At 39.9% G+C, this 18898-nt stretch overlaps 1 protein-coding gene and 2 pseudogenes across 2 annotated transcripts in view; 1 reads left to right on the top strand and 2 right to left on the bottom strand.

Moving 5' to 3' along the window:
• LOC110056905 (delta-1-pyrroline-5-carboxylate synthase-like) overlaps positions 1-18898 on the bottom strand; it is a 187160-nt gene that overhangs the window by 36225 nt on the left and 132037 nt on the right. The gene's annotated exons all lie outside the window — the stretch shown is intronic.
• LOC149118035 (uncharacterized) lies at positions 4150-18076 on the bottom strand (annotated as a pseudogene).
• Positions 12732-15138, top strand: LOC149118036 (uncharacterized protein KIAA1958-like; annotated as a pseudogene).

Genomic DNA, 18898 nt, shown 5'->3' with positions numbered 1-18898 from the left:
AGTAACTTCTTCAGTTTCAACTAAACATGCTCAAAGACAAATAATAGTTCTTTTAGGATTTAAAAAGAGATTAGTGACCTTGATAAATTCATTGCAAACTCCTAGTGGAGTAAATTCCATGTGAAAGCACTGTGGATGCTTGTTGTCTCTTTTTACATTGCAAAAAGATGAGAATTGAGGTATTATCATTTGTCTCATGATGAGGTCACTAGAGATATAGATCACAATGCAACAACTGCTCACTACTAGTCTTCATCAGGAAGTACCATTTATATCATGCAAGGGGGCTTGTGATTGTTGCATTTAATCCTTCTTTCCAGCAAAAAGTTGATTTATCAGCATGCTGATGAACAATGAAAATTTACACAACATTATGACATTACTTACAAAAATATATGACTGAGGCAATATCCACAATAAAATTCTCTTCCTAGATATTTAGCAGTGTTTTACCTTCGCCTTCAAAAAAGAAACAACAGAAACGAAAAAAATGGCTGAGGAAAGTGGCTCGGTTTCCCTTACACTAGCTATGGCCTTGACAAGGGTATTCCGGGTGAAATGACTTGTCCTCACTCAACAAAGTATCACCAAGGGTTGCAAGTGAGAGGTAAGAGAATATAGTCGTACTATGTTCTTGGTTTAGGCCTGTCAGTTATGAAATCCTAGATAAAAGCATTGCATACCATTTATGGCTTTAATTTGTATGTCTGTTTTAGAATGGCATCTTTCAGTTATCAGTCAAAGTTTGGGTTACACTGACATTAGTCTCCTTCAGGAGTCTGACTCCACTTTTCAGGCTAGTACCCCCATCCCTCTTCCTTAACATGGGAGTCCCCTCTGAATGCACTGAAACCAACCTGATACTTCATTGCAGCACTGAAGTTACGACTGAAAACAATCCTCAATACTCTTGTAAAAAGTATGTTTACATTTTGTTCAACTAATAACAATGTTGGTGCAGAAAATTGGTAATTCAAGATGATTTATTTAGGCATTTTTAAAGAATAAAGTCTTACATGTAATTAAGGTTATTTACAAATCATGATGGTGTGAAATCATGTTAAATGACAAAATCGACACTTTTCTATTTCCTTTTTTATTTCAACTAGACTAAGTTTAGAAAATGAGATTGTGAATCTAAAAAGTTAAACTTGATATAATAAAACATAGCAATAGTTTTATATACAGCGACTTTACCCTGGGCTTCACCTCGCTTTCTGCTCTTCACAATATCGTTCGCCAAACAAATGCATTCCATGTTAGTAGAGTGTTTGTCTCTAGGATGTCCGTTGTCAACACTTGGCTTTACGGCATATGGTACAGCTTCAAAGGTTTTTAGGCTTGAACTCGAGACCCTGCTTAGTGATTACAAAAGATACCGCTTCAAGAGGTTTCTGCTGAAATGTTTGCTGGTAATGCGAAGACGAGATGAAACTAGATGAAACAGTCGGTTAAAATCCCTTCTTGTGCCAATACTTTCCTCCTTTTATCAAAATGATCAATTCCCTATATCACTTCTTATCCTTTAAAGGGATGTAACAAGCTTACACCACAGATTTTTAAATGATTTCTACAATTAAAGCTGCACAAAATGCTCATATTTGCCCTAATACTTTGTTGTTCTGAATGGGGAGCTCACCAATTGTGACGTCACAAAATCCAGTTCCGACAATTTTCCAAAGTTTCCACGAACTGTTCTGTTTGTAAAATGAAGAAAAATACTGTTTTCAAGGTCGAATATCTTGGCAGCTTTTTGACTAAATCATGCAAAACTTTGGATTGATTATTTGGATTAGTATCTTTTATTTTAACTTATAATCAAACTAGGCCCAATTTTGTTGCATTTGACCTTTAAACACACTAATGCAAAAGAAGTTACTCCCTGATGATGATGACGAAGAGGAAATAGAAGAAGAGGTTGAAACCTGAATTAGCTATGTGACTCTTATGAGAGTGTGTGATTCTAGAGTTTTAGTCATTATTGTGAGGTGCCACACATGCAAGATGCATAATGTTCCAATCAACTGTCAGGGAATGACCAGAGGGTTGCCTGAAAAAAGGCCTCCCTCAAAAAACATTTTGCAAAAAACAGAGAGGGAGTCCTGGCCCAACAAAAAAGACATCGTGCAGAGAATGTTGAGACTCTCAAAACCTGTTGTAAAAGATGGTATGAAATTAACAAGGAACCACTCGCCAGAAGTCAGAGAGCCTATTGTCAACAGGGCTAGAAGCACATCAGAAATTACCAAGGATAATACTGTAAAAACAATCAACGAATATTGGAGAAGTTATGCCAAAAATAAGGAACGGATCAGGCAAAGACTTCGTGACCAAAAGCAAAGAAAAACAGACAAGAATATCATGTGTTTGAGGACCTGGGATCAAGAGTCTGAGAAACTGGAAATGAGTCTAGCTCCAAGCATTACACAATGTGGAATACCAACAGCTGAGACTAGTTCTACAACAACAACTTGCGAGAAACCTTGAAAGTAGATGAGAAGCCCAGGATTAAAACCATGACAAAGGAGATTTGTACAGGCCAAGAAAAAGTTAAAATTAAAATCAGTTCTCCCTTCGGAGGTCATGTTATTATTATTCAATAAATGCTATAAAGACTCAGACTCTTTGTTTTGTTTATAACAATTTAATGACATTACTGTGGGGTATACCCCCATCACCCCTGATTCTCATTGGTTCTTAACCATGTGATATCGCATACCCCCATATCTCCATCTTCTCATTGGTTCTTAACCACGTGATGTTGCATACCCCATATTCCCCATCTTCACATTGGTTCTTATCCATGTGGAATTGTCTATTCTTTTGCAAATACCCATTTAGAAGTCAAACAGTCTTGAGAGAATTCATTTTACACGACAATGTTCAGCACACGTCTTCTTTTCTGAATGTAACATTCTTTCCTGTCTTGGTGGCTATGGAGTTAAATGATGAAGAGATGTGGGATGCCTTGGACTATGTTTGATTTAAGTGATTTTATTCTCGTCAACACCTGCTTATAATTCGAGCGGTCAAAGTAATATTATAGTGTTAGTAAATGAATTTAGATCTTTACTTCAAGCGAAAGGTTTGTTTGAAGTTCCTTTGATGTTATTCCCGGTTAAGAGACAATCTAAATACAAAGGAGGACATGTGGAGAAAGATCTGTTAATGAAACTGAACATTCCTTGTCTAAATCTGGAAACTTCAGGTTGTCCTAAGTAGGACAAACTCAAACACATCATTCCCAAGAAAAATTGTTACCCAGTTAAGGTTTTCCTGCCGATGACACTGCTCATCATTGTCCTGTCACTGAATGTCATGCTTTTTGGTATTGGTACAAAAGTTTCCATGCAAAACATGCAAACGAGTGATTACAAATAGTTTTTTATTTTGAATTCTGTGTGATCATTGACTTTCAGCGGTACCCCCTTCCTTTTTAATCTCCACAGATATATTTTGCTTTGTGAGCATTTTGTTCATTTAAAGGGAGGGGACTGGGGGAAGTAAATATTTTTAATTCATTCTGATTGGATACCGATGAGATCATCATCTTGACGTGCTTGGCAGTACCCTATATACAGTAGGTCAAACTCGGACCAAGGTCACTCAGTCTTCACCATGGTCGCTTGCAAGAGCAACTTCTGTGCATTTCAGGGCTGGACACTAAGTATTTTATTGATTTTTTAATGATAAACCCATGGAAATCTGTGTAAAAATACTGTAAGTATTTTATCGACTTTTATTGACTGTGTCGCCTTGGAAATCTGTGAGACCAATGCCAGGGCCTGTGTCAAGGCTGGTGGGCTGTTTTCCAACATGAAGTTACCCTCAGGTTTAATTGCGTCATGTTTGCCATCGTTGTTGTTAAATGTTTTAATCAGTCTACAGTTTCTATTTCGGACCCTTATCTGTCATCGTCTTTTCCAAAAGAAAGCCAAGGAAGCTGCAAATTAAATTTTGGACGACAAAAAGCTGTTATTGGATATCTGTAATTGGACACCCACATGATTGCACAGTGATTACCTGACAAATAGGTGCACAGAGAACCAATCACATTCGAGAATTTTGTTATAGATGTGATTATTGATAAAAAACATTAAAATGCTACAGTTGTAAGTATGGCATATAGGCACGTAAGGGGTGCAAGAGTTATTATTTTTTTTGTGAATTAAAAGCCCCTGGATGCAGCAGCACTCAGTGCACTCTTCTTAACAGTTATAACAAGGTTAATCCAACAAGTTTGTTTGGTCATGATGTACAGCAAAAAAAAAAGTTAGAATTTATTTCACCTTAGGAAATGTGATTTCAAGCGTACTTTTACCAAGGTTTGATTTTAACAGTCGATAGGTGGCTTTGTTTTTCAGAACTACGTGGAGCTGTTACCAGCAAGGCAGTTAAACATCATGCAGTCTGCAAATAGTAGCTAACAGTGAATGGCACATTCATGTTGATTCTGGATAATTTTTCTGACTCATTTTATGACAAGAACCAATTAAATTACAACATCATTACACGATAGTATGGTCTTATTCTGTTACCAGCAATGATTGTAGTTTTTTCGGTTTTGATATTCCATGAAACTTTTTCAAATTGATACCAATTTCAAATTAACAAATAAAGAAGCCTCAACTGTGCTCTGTTCTGTTGTAAAGTATGCAGGAAGTGGAAGAGTACGAAAGAAGTGTAGGGGAAAACACAAGACAAAGCCAAGTGTTTTTCCCCACTTCTTGAGTGCTCTACCACTTCCTAAGTGCTTTACAACAGGACAGAGCACAGTCGAGGCTTCTTTATTTGTTTTATGATAAAGAATACAATAATTTCCTCACATGTTCAGTTGAATTTTCAAACCAAACTTTATTTTCCAAACGAATAAAAGTGGCATCAGCCGTGCTCTGTTCTCTGATAAAGCACGCTAAAATAAGCCAATCACAATCCTTGTTAGAATTGTTCAAATTATTTGATTGGCTAACGAAGCGACAGCTGTCAATCACAAACTGAACTTCAGCTAAGCTTTCAATTTTGAGTAGTTTCAAGCGGCTTTCAAGAGAAGAACGATGCCTTGAAGTAAAGTCCGCTTTTTAGTTAATTTTCAAATAAGAATCTAAAGGCAGGTAAAGGTTTGTAGTCCAGAGGAATCTGGCCATATTGTGGCTCATGAAAACATGCACTTTTCCAATGAAAATTAGGAAACCAGGAGCTCAAAGCTTGCGGATGAAAATGCGAAATGCTGAGTTGAATTAGAAGGAAGCTACAGTTATTCATGGCTTGCAGCCGCTTGCAGTAAGATTGCCCGAACTAGGCATAAGCGTAAAAGTTAGACAGCCTAAACTGCTCCCACTGGTTCTACTCCGACCACAGAGGAGAATATCTAGAGCAAGCTTTGAGCTGACCACTCTCGGTTCACTTCGCTGAGATGACCAGAGAACGAGTGTTACGACACTGCATGTAAGTGTTGTTTTGAGCAATTGAGCATTTTTACAAAAATAAAGCTTCTCATCATAAACAGAGATAGCTCAATTGTTGTTTTGTGTCGTTGGTTTACTTCTTAAGTATAATTTCCGCCTTTGTAAATATAATTTATTTTATCGAAGCACTGGCTAGATTGAGAATTTGTTTATTTTGCCGTGTTTTGTTGGCTGGAATCTAGCAAAACTTGTTCTTGTAGTACAGTTTTCACACTACTGTTGCTAACAATGGTCTCCATGAGCCATATTTACTGTAGACATAGAGCTCATTTCCATCACGTTTGTCTTAATCACAGGGGATGTTTAATTTGGGTCAAATTTGTCAAAATTCCAAAGCAAAAATTTGAAAGCCAGCTTACTGTCATCAACCCTTGTTCTGTTCTCTGATAAAGCATGCGGTTTCCGCCAATCAGAGCGCATGTTATATGAAAACTTTATTATAAACTCATTTAAACAAGAAGACAATATTGAAGGTAAAGAGCGTTACCTGACTGAAGACTTGAAACAACCAGACACATGAAAAACTGTATACATTTTACAAGATGCCGTGAAATCTGTAGACTGGAAAGTTTCCCCATCCCATTACCCTGCTCAACACCTGAGCCTTTTTGGTTACAAAAAGTCAGTTACAAAAAGACGTAAGTTTACCTCTTTGAAGTACGCAAGGAATCTGTTTCAAAACCACCGTGTCACCTCAAAGTCCAACCTAATTAATTTGCGGTTTAACTTGCTGCCATGGAGTCTTCAGGAATATTAGAAGAGTGTTAACTACTCTGGATGGCAAAAGTTTTATTGCTTGAACACACACACTAATAATGAATGAAATGCCGAGCTAAACCTACAAGTTTTTATACTTATGTAAATCTTAGAAAGTTCCAGAAGTGTCTCTGCATATATTTGGGCTTGCGGGACAATGCATACTAATTATCAAACACTCTGCATTACAACTATGCCTGAAAGGTGACAGAATGAATAGAACTACATAAGCTGATTATGCAACATCTCCCCTCTAATCGAAAATAGCTTAAGGGCTTAACTGAAATGCTGAAACTAATTAAATTGTCTCTATGAGTCTTTTAGGTCTTGTAATCACATGTCTTGGTTGTTCACTGCTAGTGCTCTCGTCATGCTTTACACTCTCGGAAGGTATCGGAACAGTCTCTTGAGATGGACGAGTGAAGCGACAATTTCTCACTAACTGGGCTCCATTAGTAGTTTCGACACTGTACGATCTCGGTTGAGACGCTACTGGCATTTTGGTAACGGTTGGTGGGGTCCATTGGTTACACTGGGGGTGAACTTGTACGTACACTCTCTGATTCTGTGGCAGTGAAGGTAGATCCCTTGCAGTCTTGTTGTAGTGCTCGCACATTTTGTCCTTGTTTTTCACCATTTGCTCTCAGACAACCTGACAATGGGGATTCTGGATAGGGGATCTGGTTGGAAGTAATGCTCTGTACCTTCGTCCATTCAATAGCTCTGCAGGTGACGGTATGCTGGTAGTAAGGGGTGTGGCTCTGTAGATCAACATAGCTAAGTTTGGATCATGTCCTGCGGCTGCACACTTTCTCATGCACTGCTTGACTGTCTGCACCATACATTCAATGAAACCATTACTCTGCGGGTAACGAGGGCTGGATGTGATGTGGTCAAATCAGTACTGGTTTGCAAAGGCTGCAAATTCCTTTGACGAGAATGGGGGGCCATTGTCTGTCATAACGGTTTGAGGTACTCCATATTCGCTAAACACCTGCTTCAGAATCTCGGTGGTAGCGCTTGCGGTAGTGCTGCGTACTTTTCTGACCACAGGAAACCTACTGTAATAGTCCGCTATCAGGAGATAAGTGGTAGACTGAAACTCGAAGAAATCAATTCCTAACTTCTCCCAAGGTCCTTGAGGAACTTCATGGGGCAACAGTGTTTCACGTTGTTGGCTCCTTGAGAACGTCTGGCACACTTCACAGCTCTGGGCTGTCTGTAGTAAATCTGAGGTTATTCCTGGCCAGAATACTACTTCTTGGGCTCTCAGCTGCATCTTCCCAAAACCAAAATGACCTTTGTGAATGGTTTGGAGGACTCCGCTACACAGTTTCTCAGGAACTATGAGTCTATGGCCTTTGAACAACAGACCATTCTCTGCGCTTATCTCTTCTCTGTACGTCCAGTAGTCTACAAGAAGTGGGTGGCAATCTTTCTTTAATTCAGGCCAACCATTTATTACCACTTGCATCAGTAAGCTGGAAATAGTGTCTTCTGCAGTTGCGCGTCTGAAAACTCCAATTCTCGTGGAATCGGCGGGGATTTCGTCTGTGAGCATGTGAACTGGGATGAATTCTTCCCCGTCTTCTCCTTCTTTAGGTGTTGGCTGAGGAGACACTCTGGATAGTGCGTCAGCTACGACATTATCCTTTCCTTTCAGGTATTCAATGCTCACATCATACTGGGATAGTCTCAGCAATAGCCTCTGAAGGCGAGCTGAGTTAGACACTGGATTTCTTCCACACGCTGACCAATGGCTTGTGATCTGTTTGCACCATCGCTGTGTATCCATACACATAATGATGAAATCTTTCAAGGGCAAAGACAACACTGAGCAGCTCTCGTTCAATGTTCGAGTAACGTTGTTCTGTCTCGGTGAGGGTTCTTGATGTGTAGATCACAGGCTTACCATCTTGGAGTAGAACTGCTCCTAAGCCTTTCTTGGAGGTGTCTGACTGAATAGTGCTAGCTTTGGACTGATCAAAGTATGCCAACACTGGTGCACTTGTAATCTCCTTCTTAATAGCCTCAAATGCTGCTTGCTGCGAGCTCTCCCAGGTAAAGAGGGTGTCCTTCTTACAGAGCGCTCTAAGCAGTGCTGTTAAATCTGCCAGTGCTGGGCTGAACCGCTTTAGGTAGTTCACCAGTCCTACGAAGCTTTGCAGATCTTGAAGGTTCTCTGGTGGTTTCATTCCTGTGATGGCTTGCACTTTTTTAGGGTCCATCTTGTACCCGGCCGGGGTAAGATTTCCTCCAAAGAATGCACAATCTTGAGACTTGAACACAAATTTGTTTGCATTGAAGGTGAGAGTGTTAGCTCTCGCTGTTTTTAGCAGGGTGATGACTGCAGCGTCATGGGTAGTTTCTTCGTTGCCATGGCAAAGGATATCGTCAATGATTCCAGCGCTATTGGGGACACTTCTCAGCACTCTGTCGATTCTTTCCTGAAAAACATCTTCTGCTACCTTTAGCCCAAAGGGTAGGCGCAGCCATTGGTACTTCCCCCAGGGTGTATTGAAGGTTGTCAGGAAACTGCTCTCTTTGTCAAGAGGGACGTGCCAATACCCCGACTTCACGTCAAGCAAACTGAAGTATTTGGAATGTGCTAGCTCCGGTAGGCTGTCATCAACTGTTCTGCTGTACCACTGATTCCTCTTTATCGCTTGGTTGAGATCTTTTGGGTCAAGACATAGCCGTAAGGAACCATCTGGTTTCTTAACTGGGACAATCGAGTTAATCCACTCAGTGTGCTCCTTTACTTCTTTAATGACTCCAAGCTGGGCGGTTTCAGGCTAACTGCAACTTGGCGCGGTGGGTGTTGAACGGGTTTATAGCCTTCTTTTAATTGGATACAATAAGGTCCACCTGGCAAAGTTCCTATGCCTTGAAACACATCAGCGTATTCCTGCAGTAAATAATCCTTAGTTGTAGGCAACGAGTGTGTCTTTCCATTAATAGTGATCTTCTCTTGAGAACGCTTTTGGATCACTGGTACCACTGGATCAGTGCATTTCTGAACTCTTGGAATTGCTGGACCATTAGTGGTTTTCGCCGGCTCTTCTACGAGTGTCTTAATAGACCTATCTGTCTTAGCCTGGACAGCAGGTTTCTGGATCTCAGGGAAACTGACGTATTCCATGACTAATGCTTGCTTCCTGCCTAGGATCATACCACCTTTGCTGTCCGCGACTTTGCACAAAACTCTGAATGTCTTGTTACCATGGTAAAGGCACACAATGCAGGATCCAAGGTTTTCCACTGGACTGTCATTATAGCCTTTGAGATTCACGGTTGGTTTGCCCAACTTCAAGTCGTCTCCGAAGAGTGCTTTAGCCTTGTACAACGGCAGAATGTTGCAACTTGCTCCGGTATCAACCTCACAATCAATCTGGAAGATTTGTGATGAAGATTCCTGGCTGATCCATAACGGGCAGATGTGAGGTTCCGATTTTGGATGATTAAGACATTCCACTGTTAGTGTCTTGAGGTGATGAATAGGTGCGTTGAAGTAAACTGGCTCGTATTCATGCAGTACGCAGTCCACACACTCGGGAGCTGTTGCAGACTGGACTTGTAACTCCTTGACAGGTGCATCTTTACTCTTTGATCTGCACACGGAACCGTAATGCCCTTCCTTCCCACACTTGAAGCACTTTGCCTTCTTTGCGGGACACTCACTTTTGGGATGTGACGGTTTCGCTCCACAGTTGAAACAACTTTCTCTTTTCGACTTTACTTGTTTCTGATCCTTGGAACCTGTCCTATGGGGCTGATCGTTGGAACCAGGTCTTTGGGGCTGCTGTCTGTTCCACTTGGCTCCTGTCTGCCTGTTTCCTTGGAGTTTATGAACTTCCATTTGTAGTGGATCGCCTTTGAATTCCGGTCGCATGTAACCAACCTGGTGTGCTGTGGCATCCTGATTCTGGGCGATTTCTATTGCCTCTTCCAGCATCAATGCTCAGCCTTTTTCAATGCACTTGTAATAGGCCTCTTTGGAGCGTAGCCCAATTACTATTGCATCTCGAAGTAGTCGATCGCGGGCTTCTGGAGGATATTCACACTGGTCGCACAGAATAGTGGCTTTGTCAATGTACTCTGCAAGGCTAAGATTGCCTTGCTCTAGGCGGCAGAAGTTTGATGCGGCTGCGAGTGCGTTGGATTTCGGCTTTGTCCACTCCACGAACTTTTTTAACAACCTGCTTGGATCTCCCTTCTGTTCCGTGGTGAGATTCAGTGACTTTATGTGCGTTCTTCCAGTTTTTCCTGCCCAAATGAGAACATAATTTGCTTTCACGGCTTTGCTCTTCGAAGCTAATGGACCATTCAAAAGGAGTTCACATTCCTCAACCCAATCTGAGCACTTTTGGTAACATTCGGGGCCCGGCGTGAAGTTTCCTTTTGGCGCTGGTCAATGCTCCAATTCAGCCATTGTGGATTGAGAGAATTTATCTTTCCGAAAAGCTGGCGGTGATCGCTGTCAACGTTAGTCTTGGCTGGGTTTGTAAATTCCTGACACCATGTTAACTACTCCGGATGGCAAAAGTTTTATTGCTTGAACACACACACTAATAATGAATGAAATGCCGAGCTAAACCTACAAGTTTTTATACTTATGTAAATCTTAGAAAGTTCCAGAAGCGTCTCTGCATATATTTGGACTTGCAGGACAATGCATACTAATTATCAAACACTCTGCATTACGACTATGCCTGAAAGGTGACAGAGTGAATAGAACTACATAAGCTGATTATGTAACAAAGAGTTTCCATAAAACAAACTGTAGAGAAAATCTCTACTAAAAATTTGTTTTTAAGAATTGCCATTAATGCAAGATACTTTATATCAAGTCTGGACGTGCCCCTAGATTGGCTTCTTGTTTGTTTATTCTGACCGTGTGAACAGAGTCACCGATTCATCAGTTTTAATTGACACTACTCATGCGTGAGAACAAAAGTAAAAGTGAAAACTAACAAATAAAAATATCTCGTTGCATCTACCTGCAACAAAAACACATTTCAAAAACTCCAACAGTGTTCTCATTCATAACTAGCCATCAGTAATTTCTTTTGTTTTGACAGAGAAACTGCTTCAAATGAGTATCTCAGTATTGATTCCAAGAAATGTTTTAACGAGAAGACAGTATTACTCAGTAAACAGTGCTACTTAATTGACACTTGCACAAAGATAAATTGTTTCAGCTTTTTTCATAAACTACACGTAATGCAAATGATATCGATGGGAACTGACCTGGTGAATACCATCACAGATGAAAGCCCCCTCACCATTGCAAAAGTGTATTCTGCACTGTCTAAAAACAATTGTTCCTGTCCTAGTAATCACCAAGTTGACGAGCGGCTAAGACTCATTTCATTTGAAATTTCAAGTAATGCAAAAAGCAAAGCCTTGATGACATATACCAAAGACTGTGATTCCTTGGCTGATCATCAAATTTTGAAATCTTTTGAAAACCATCTATAAAGTCCTGGGCTTAATCACAGTAAACGAGGCATCGGAGATGTTGGAGTAAGGCCAACACCTGTTTCTGTCTATAGAAAAAACAAAGATGGCTGTTCTAAAATTGGGATGAAATATTCACAAACATGGTTCACCTTTACAGGCGGCAATTTGATTGCTTGTTTATAGTAGCACCAATCTAAACTCAAAACTCATCTTTTTAAGAAAACTTATTATTCTTAGCAATTTTTACTTTTATTACTTTCTTAAATGCACATTTTTAATTATTAAGATTAGTACAGCTCATTTTGGCAAATTGTACAGCGCCTAGAGCAGGCATGGATAGGCGCTATATAAATATTTATTTATTATTATTATTATTACTGGTGTGACATACATACATCTCTCACTCACTCATCCATTGACCCGCTCATAACATACCCCCAACCCAGAGGAGGAATGAATATCTTCCCATAATGCATTGCAACTGAAACTAATATATCAAAATTTTTCATGACATCATCATTCAGTGACGAGACTCTCGTGGCATCAACATCATGGCATCCCCTTCGTGTCTGGAAATGGTTAACTCTTTAATAGGGCGCAATTCCTGTATTAAGTGGCATGTGTGATGGTGAATGGAAGTGAAGTGAATAGATCAATGTACAAATGCTTTGTGTAATTTGCCTTTATTATACGTCCACTGCATTTCCAAACAAGACCTTATTGTTTGTCTTCTTGGTTTAGGATTATTGACTTCTGTTGTCACCAAGAGCATGTAAGTTTGGTGGACAAAATAGCTGCAAGAAGGGTTTCGCTGGTTCCTCGGGTTAGTGTACACGTATGTAGAAGATTTGTGTGGCACTGTAAATAGTCCGGCTTTATTTGATCTCTCTACTCACAAGCTGTGACCCAAAGGTAAAAAAGACTTATCATTGCCAGCTAAACATGGCCCAGACAACATTTCCGATTGCAGGGCATTTACATTTGAGGTATTTTCCAGCGATAGTCAGTCTTCTTTATTAGTTATTGATGGAAAGAAAAAGATTCCAAATGGAAATGGAAATGCTAGGTATGCGTGTATGCAGCAAATTCTCTCGTTTGTTTTAGAACATTAATCTATTTGCAATTAAAATAGCTTATTATGTTATAGAAGTCTGATGTTTTTTTGAACAGCTCCAATATCTTTAAGCAAAAAAATCATTTTCCCAGAAATTAGAACCACCCCTGCAGTTACTATGGCCTAGGTTGCAGGCATAAATGGGGAAAGGGATTGGGTTGGAAGGCAAAAAATGTAAGGAAGAAGGGGAAGAAGGAATACCTGCCATAAGAACTGCACTTTTTGCATACGTCCACCAATTTTCATGTAATCTGATTTTATCAACTGTCAATTACTGCCAACAGGTTCACCAATCAAAAACTAGTGCATACCTGTCCGGATGACTGACTTTTTGCGGGAATTTAGTCAATTGAATGTATTCCCTGGAGTGATTAATTAGCAAGGTGTGAAAAATGGGAAAATCTCAACATAAGAAACAACCATGAGGTTATTTTAGTGTGGAAATGTCCTTTACTCCCAACCTCGTTTCCAGGGTCTCTCATCATCCCGTGAGCAAGAGTGGAGAGACCCTGGTTGGCAATTTAGAGCATCAGGGAGGGGTCCTCTGTAATCAGGCAGTTTGTTGCATTGCACTTTGTCGAATTCAAAGCATCACGCTGTGACCACCATTACCTGCAACAGTAGCCTTTGGGCTTAAATTTTGAATGGTATCTTTTTCCACGTTTATCTTAAGGTTATGCAAGTCTGTCTCGATGCAATTTACGGTGGTCATGATGTTGTTGCCGTCCTAGTCACTAGATTTACAAAAAGTCAGTCATATATAAACTGTGGACGTCGAGCAGTGTAATTTCATCCCCTAGTAATTGTTGTTTCCCCTTTGAATGTGCGTGATCAAATTGATGCAAAAAAACATGACAAGGTCTCTAGACAAATGTATAGCTTTTTCGAAGTAAAGCTACGGCAGTCTCTGACTGGAAAAGCTAGGCGAAGATAAATGAAGGGTTTTGTGCAAAAAGGGCGTTTATTTAATACAGATAGTGAGATTTATTCACAGTTTTCTTCATAAGAAAACCAGCCTAAAAAATTCTAATAGCAAGTCACAGCAGCGAAATGGCTTTCTCACACATGCATAAGGCATTTCGACCAATCAGGAGAGACTTGTCAAAACATAACACTGATTTCATTCAACAAGTTCAAGTTCGTTGTGTGCAAACCTCCGTATCTAGAAAAACACGACCAAAGAAATCCTGAAGACATCGAAGCCAAAGAATTGAACGAATATCTCTGTGAGTTTATCCTTAGTGTGAAGTGAAAAGATGGCAAAGACTGTGAACCTTCAAGTCTTAGAGGTCTGTTGTCAAGTTTTAATCGACATTTGAAATGCAAATATCCCGTCAGTGTCATCGAGGTAGTTGCTTTTGAATGCGCAAGAAAAATGTCCTGAAGCTAAAAACAAGTAACTTAAAAAGGAGGGCAAAGGTAATAGACCTAATGCAGCAGAAGCCCTAAGCGATGATGAGATCAATATTCTCTACGAAAAAACCTCCTGGGAATTTCAAATGGAGAAGCAGTGATAAACACACTTTTGCTCTTCAATTCACTGCATTTTGGACTAAAGGTGTGGAGAGCATCGGCAAATGTGCTGGGGAGACGTTCAGCTCATAAAACATGCAGATGGCACTGAATATTTACATTTTTCTGAACGACAAACTAAAACCAGAAGTGAAGCTGATCCATGTAATGTCCGACCAATCAAACCTAAAGCTTTCATGACTCCAGATTTACCGCATGAACCAGATTCTGTTGTTGTTTTCAAGATCTATTCTGAAAAGAGACCACAGTTCATGAACAAACCAGATGCACCCTTTTATCTGGGTGTTAATCAAGCTACAAAAAAAGTCTGATAAAATTTGGTTTAAAGCCAATGCAATGGGAGTTAACAAACTTAACAGTCTAATGAAAACAATGGCTGAGAAGGTCGGTCTTGACAACTCTCACCTTACGAACCACAGCGCTCGAAAATGAATGATTCAAACATTAAATGATAAGAATATTCCTCCTAGTCATATAATGCAGTTATCAGGACACAAAAATGTGCAGAGTATTAACAACTACAGTCATGTTTCACAAGAACAACAGAAAAGCATGTCAAGAATATTGAGTGGCTCAACTTTAATGGTTCAAACTGTAACACACTATCTTGTTGAAACAACAAAGTAACAAAGTCCAATGCCAACAGCAGCAGGGCTATTCAAGTGTGCTGAGTTTTATGGAGGAAATTTCACCATCAATATCAACTCTTCCTCGTCTTCAACAGAAGGACATAAACAGCAAACTTATAAACGAATAAAATGCATATTTGACTCTTCAGATGACAATGACAGTCCACCCTCGACATAGAAAGAGTTGGCTTTGTTGAAAAGCTAAGGACTTATTTTTGTCAAGCTTTTCCTCCTCTTTATTCAGTATATTTCTTGAATGAATACTTACAAAAAACTAATTCCTTGTTATGAAAATATTGTCATGCTGTAAGCTTAGTTAATTCAATTCAGCATTCTATTTTACTATTTCAAGCCTTGATTTAACTTGTACAGCACTTTTGTGTAAGTTATTTAGAAAGCTTTCAAAACTACATGGCTACCTGTAAAAACGATGTAATAAATCATCTTAAAGTGCCACTGAAACGAAATTTTCGTACTCTCTTTTATTAGCCCAATTTGTAGTTTCAAACGTGCTTAAAATAATGGTGAACTTTATTTCTGTCAAATCCTAACGGAAAGTGCTTTTTTTAGCTGCTGAAATCGACTTTTTGGAGCAAAACTGTGTCCGGGCTCTGGAACCGAATTTAAGGACCTTGTGATGTCACTGGTTGTATTCATGCAAGAAGCGCTATAGATTCTCTCTTGTTTTCACTTGATTTATTCAAGTCTATTTTTCATATTGTCGATACCTGCTAGTTTTCTACCTTGTAATTTCTGTCCAGTCTTGACAGGAAATACATATCATGAACGTTGGAGGGCGCCAAAGAGTGTAGATTCACCAAAATAAATGCTACAGATTAGAACAGCTCAGTTACTTTTCGAACATCTTGAGTACTCAATTGGAGATTTCGAAGATGAGTGTGGCAACTTTTATATCACGTCCTAAGCCTAAACACGATATTTCGTCGTCTGTTTTCAGCCTGGTTCTGAAATTTGGATTCTCACGTTTATCTAAGGTCTATTACACAAGGTTCGAATATATCCTTGGCAACTTTACTGCAGTAAAAGCCGTAAGCGCATCAGCCATCTGCACAATCACGAAGTTATTAACGGTCCACAAGCTTTGAGTCGAGTACTTCTTTGCACAGAGGGCACCTTTTTATGATACTAATAAGTGAGAGTTCTTGTGGTAGACAAAATGTATCTTTGAAAATTGTGATCCGCAGCAGGGTTTGCTTTATCGTCGCATCCGTATCAGTGTAAACAAAGCGCGAATTTCGCTTCTCTTTTACACGTACCTCCCAACTGCAATATTTCACGGTAGATGGATTACTTTGAGTTCTTTAGCACATACTTATGTCTATGATCTTCATTTAATGGTATCCAAATTCAAAGCAATTCGTTAAAACGTCACTAGTTTACACTCCTTTCGAAGGTTTATTAAACAGAATTTGAACTAATTTGCATATATCACCTTTCGCCGTCGACATTGTCACGCTTTCTCTCGTTTCCTGAAAACATACCTGTAGGGTCATGGCAGCTTAGTTTACCTTTATAGTTTAAATTCGCTCCCTCACATAAAAGAAGAGGGTTTCTTAAATTGTTGCTGATTTGATAACTTGTAGGATGTAACAGATGCAACTGGACTAAGGGTCACTGTAGCACAATCTCGTCCGCGGTGAAACTCACAAAGCGTCCGGTTTCCTCGAAGCGAAGCGACTCGAAACTCGAAGCGTTGTTGCTGCGATTCATGCAGCAGCAGTCCGGATAATAATTTCAAAAGCCACTTTCTCTTGTTTTCATGTCTTTTTTACTTTATGAGTGTAGGTATTGTTTAATTGAGTGCTGGCCATTTCACCAAGAGTCCCGATCATTTTGCGATCTAAGAACTCCCACTCGTTTGCTTGCTTACATAAAATATCCCGCAAATATCCAATTAAATAGACTGAAAAGCCCCAGGATCGACTCTCCACCTCTTCTTGTCTGAGGGTACTGTGATTATCTGCTTTACAGTTCTGAGATGTCCTTAAGATGTTTTTTGGGGGCTTCGAACAGTATTCTCTTCTCCCATAATCACTCTAAATTTTCAGTGCGGCGTGAGAGTAATACAACCAGTGACGTCACTAGGCTGTTTTGGCCGCGCCAAGATGGCCGCCAATTTTGGGCTTAACCAGCCAACTTCGAACGGCTGAAAAAGCAGTTTTCGCTTACCGTATGCGAAAAAAAAGTCCGCAGTGTTTCCAAGTAAGGTTGAAACTTTATTACTAAGCAAAAATCTCACATACAAAAATTTCGTTTCAGTGGCACTTTAAATTTCAAGACATGGTCAAAAGGCTCACTCTACTTATAATTATCATTTCTCCTAATAACATGGCATAAAGTACCGCTCAGAAACCCGCGTGAGGCAAAGAAAGGTTGAGAGACCAAAAATTAAAAGAGAATGGCAAATGCACAGTTGCAGACAGTTGTCATGAACCGTTGGAGTCGTGTAGGCCCATCATGTACACAGATTTTTTAAGGACACAAAACTTTTTTTCTAGCCTTCTTTCGGTCAAATATAAAGCCAGTTTTAATTTTTTCCAAGGTACAGATGTGTCAAAGATCTTCCATACAGAGCCTCGACCACGGTGTGCAATTATTCATTTGCCTTCTTGAGGAGATTTTTAAAATATGTAACATCCCTAACTGAACCAAACCACACAACCTACAGCAACTTGGATTTCCTCTATCGGAGGAAGCAGAACATCATATCATTCCTGGTTTATGTTGGTCACAACTCATCCTGCACTCCCATAGGCTAAGTATAGACAAAATTCCTACTAGGGCGACCCTCCCTTCAATAATTTAATTGAAATCTCCCAGATTCTGGGAGACACCCAACCAGACCCAACCAGGGCCTCTCCTTGCTCACCCTGAGGGGGGGGGGGGGGTAAGATGAGAGACCCTGGCAGCGAGGTTGCTCTACTCCCACAAAGAGTTAAAAAATATGGAATAAAAAGAAGGAATACGGTTGCAATAATTTCTGCAAGTTCTGTGGTATCGAGCCTGGTGCAAAAGCAGAGAGCATCTTTTGAAATTTTATTTACAAAGTCCAGAGACCGTGTTGACCAACTTTTGTTCTTCTGCTTGCTTTAATTCAATGGAAAACTAGTCTAAACGTATCTGTAGAAGTTGTGGCTGCAAAATCAGAAACACCGGAGAATTATACTGTTATACAGATGGTTGAAATTCAAGCAGGCTAGCAACGCCAAAGCTGCTTCGGCCATGAATTGCCAGGCAGTGGAAGATAGCTAGTATTTAAAATTCCCAACAGCGAATAACACCGAAAAATTGGAGCAATCGGCAGAAGCATAGCCTAGTGATTCCATCTCCTGCAGCTGGTCTTTCAAAGCTACTTTTCAAAGGTCAAATAACAAGAATCAACGCTTTCCCATTCAGTTCATAGCTCTTGGCAAGAACAAACATTTGACAAATTAGACTTTTGCAGTATCTTGCAGGCAAAACTGTCAGAAACAGCTCATCCAGCTTAAAGAGCTGTCACGATCGATTCTTGCTCTGGTTTTAACATAAATTTGCTCACGTAAATTTAACGTACATTTGCTCACACTAGCAAGATTTAAATCTCTTACTTATGTATCTTCGTCCGCGACTATTGTTGGTTGTTTTTGATGAGATTGTGCAACTAACAATTAATAGTTACTAACTATTAGTCAATAGGAATTTTGCATTCTCAGCAAATGCAGAAATGAACACAAGGGGGTTCTTATAGCAAGCATTCTTCCTTTCTCCCAGTCCCCCTCCTTCCATGTGTGCTTTGCCTCCTCTTCCCCCTCCCGTTTTAACGCCTGCTATGTGGGCTATAGTTACCAGGGTCCCTAAGGAAACTTTGCAAGTCGAATAGTTATCATTACGGCCACCCAATCTGTGCGAAAGAGCACGGTGATCACCATTTTCTATGT

Source organism: Orbicella faveolata, unplaced genomic scaffold, assembly GCF_042242905.1.
Source record: "Orbicella faveolata isolate gen_17 unplaced genomic scaffold, um_ofav_v1 contig_1, whole genome shotgun sequence".
In the NCBI taxonomy this organism is placed as follows: domain Eukaryota; kingdom Metazoa; phylum Cnidaria; class Anthozoa; order Scleractinia; family Merulinidae; genus Orbicella; species Orbicella faveolata.
This window is presented reverse-complemented; position numbering and strand designations above follow the sequence as displayed.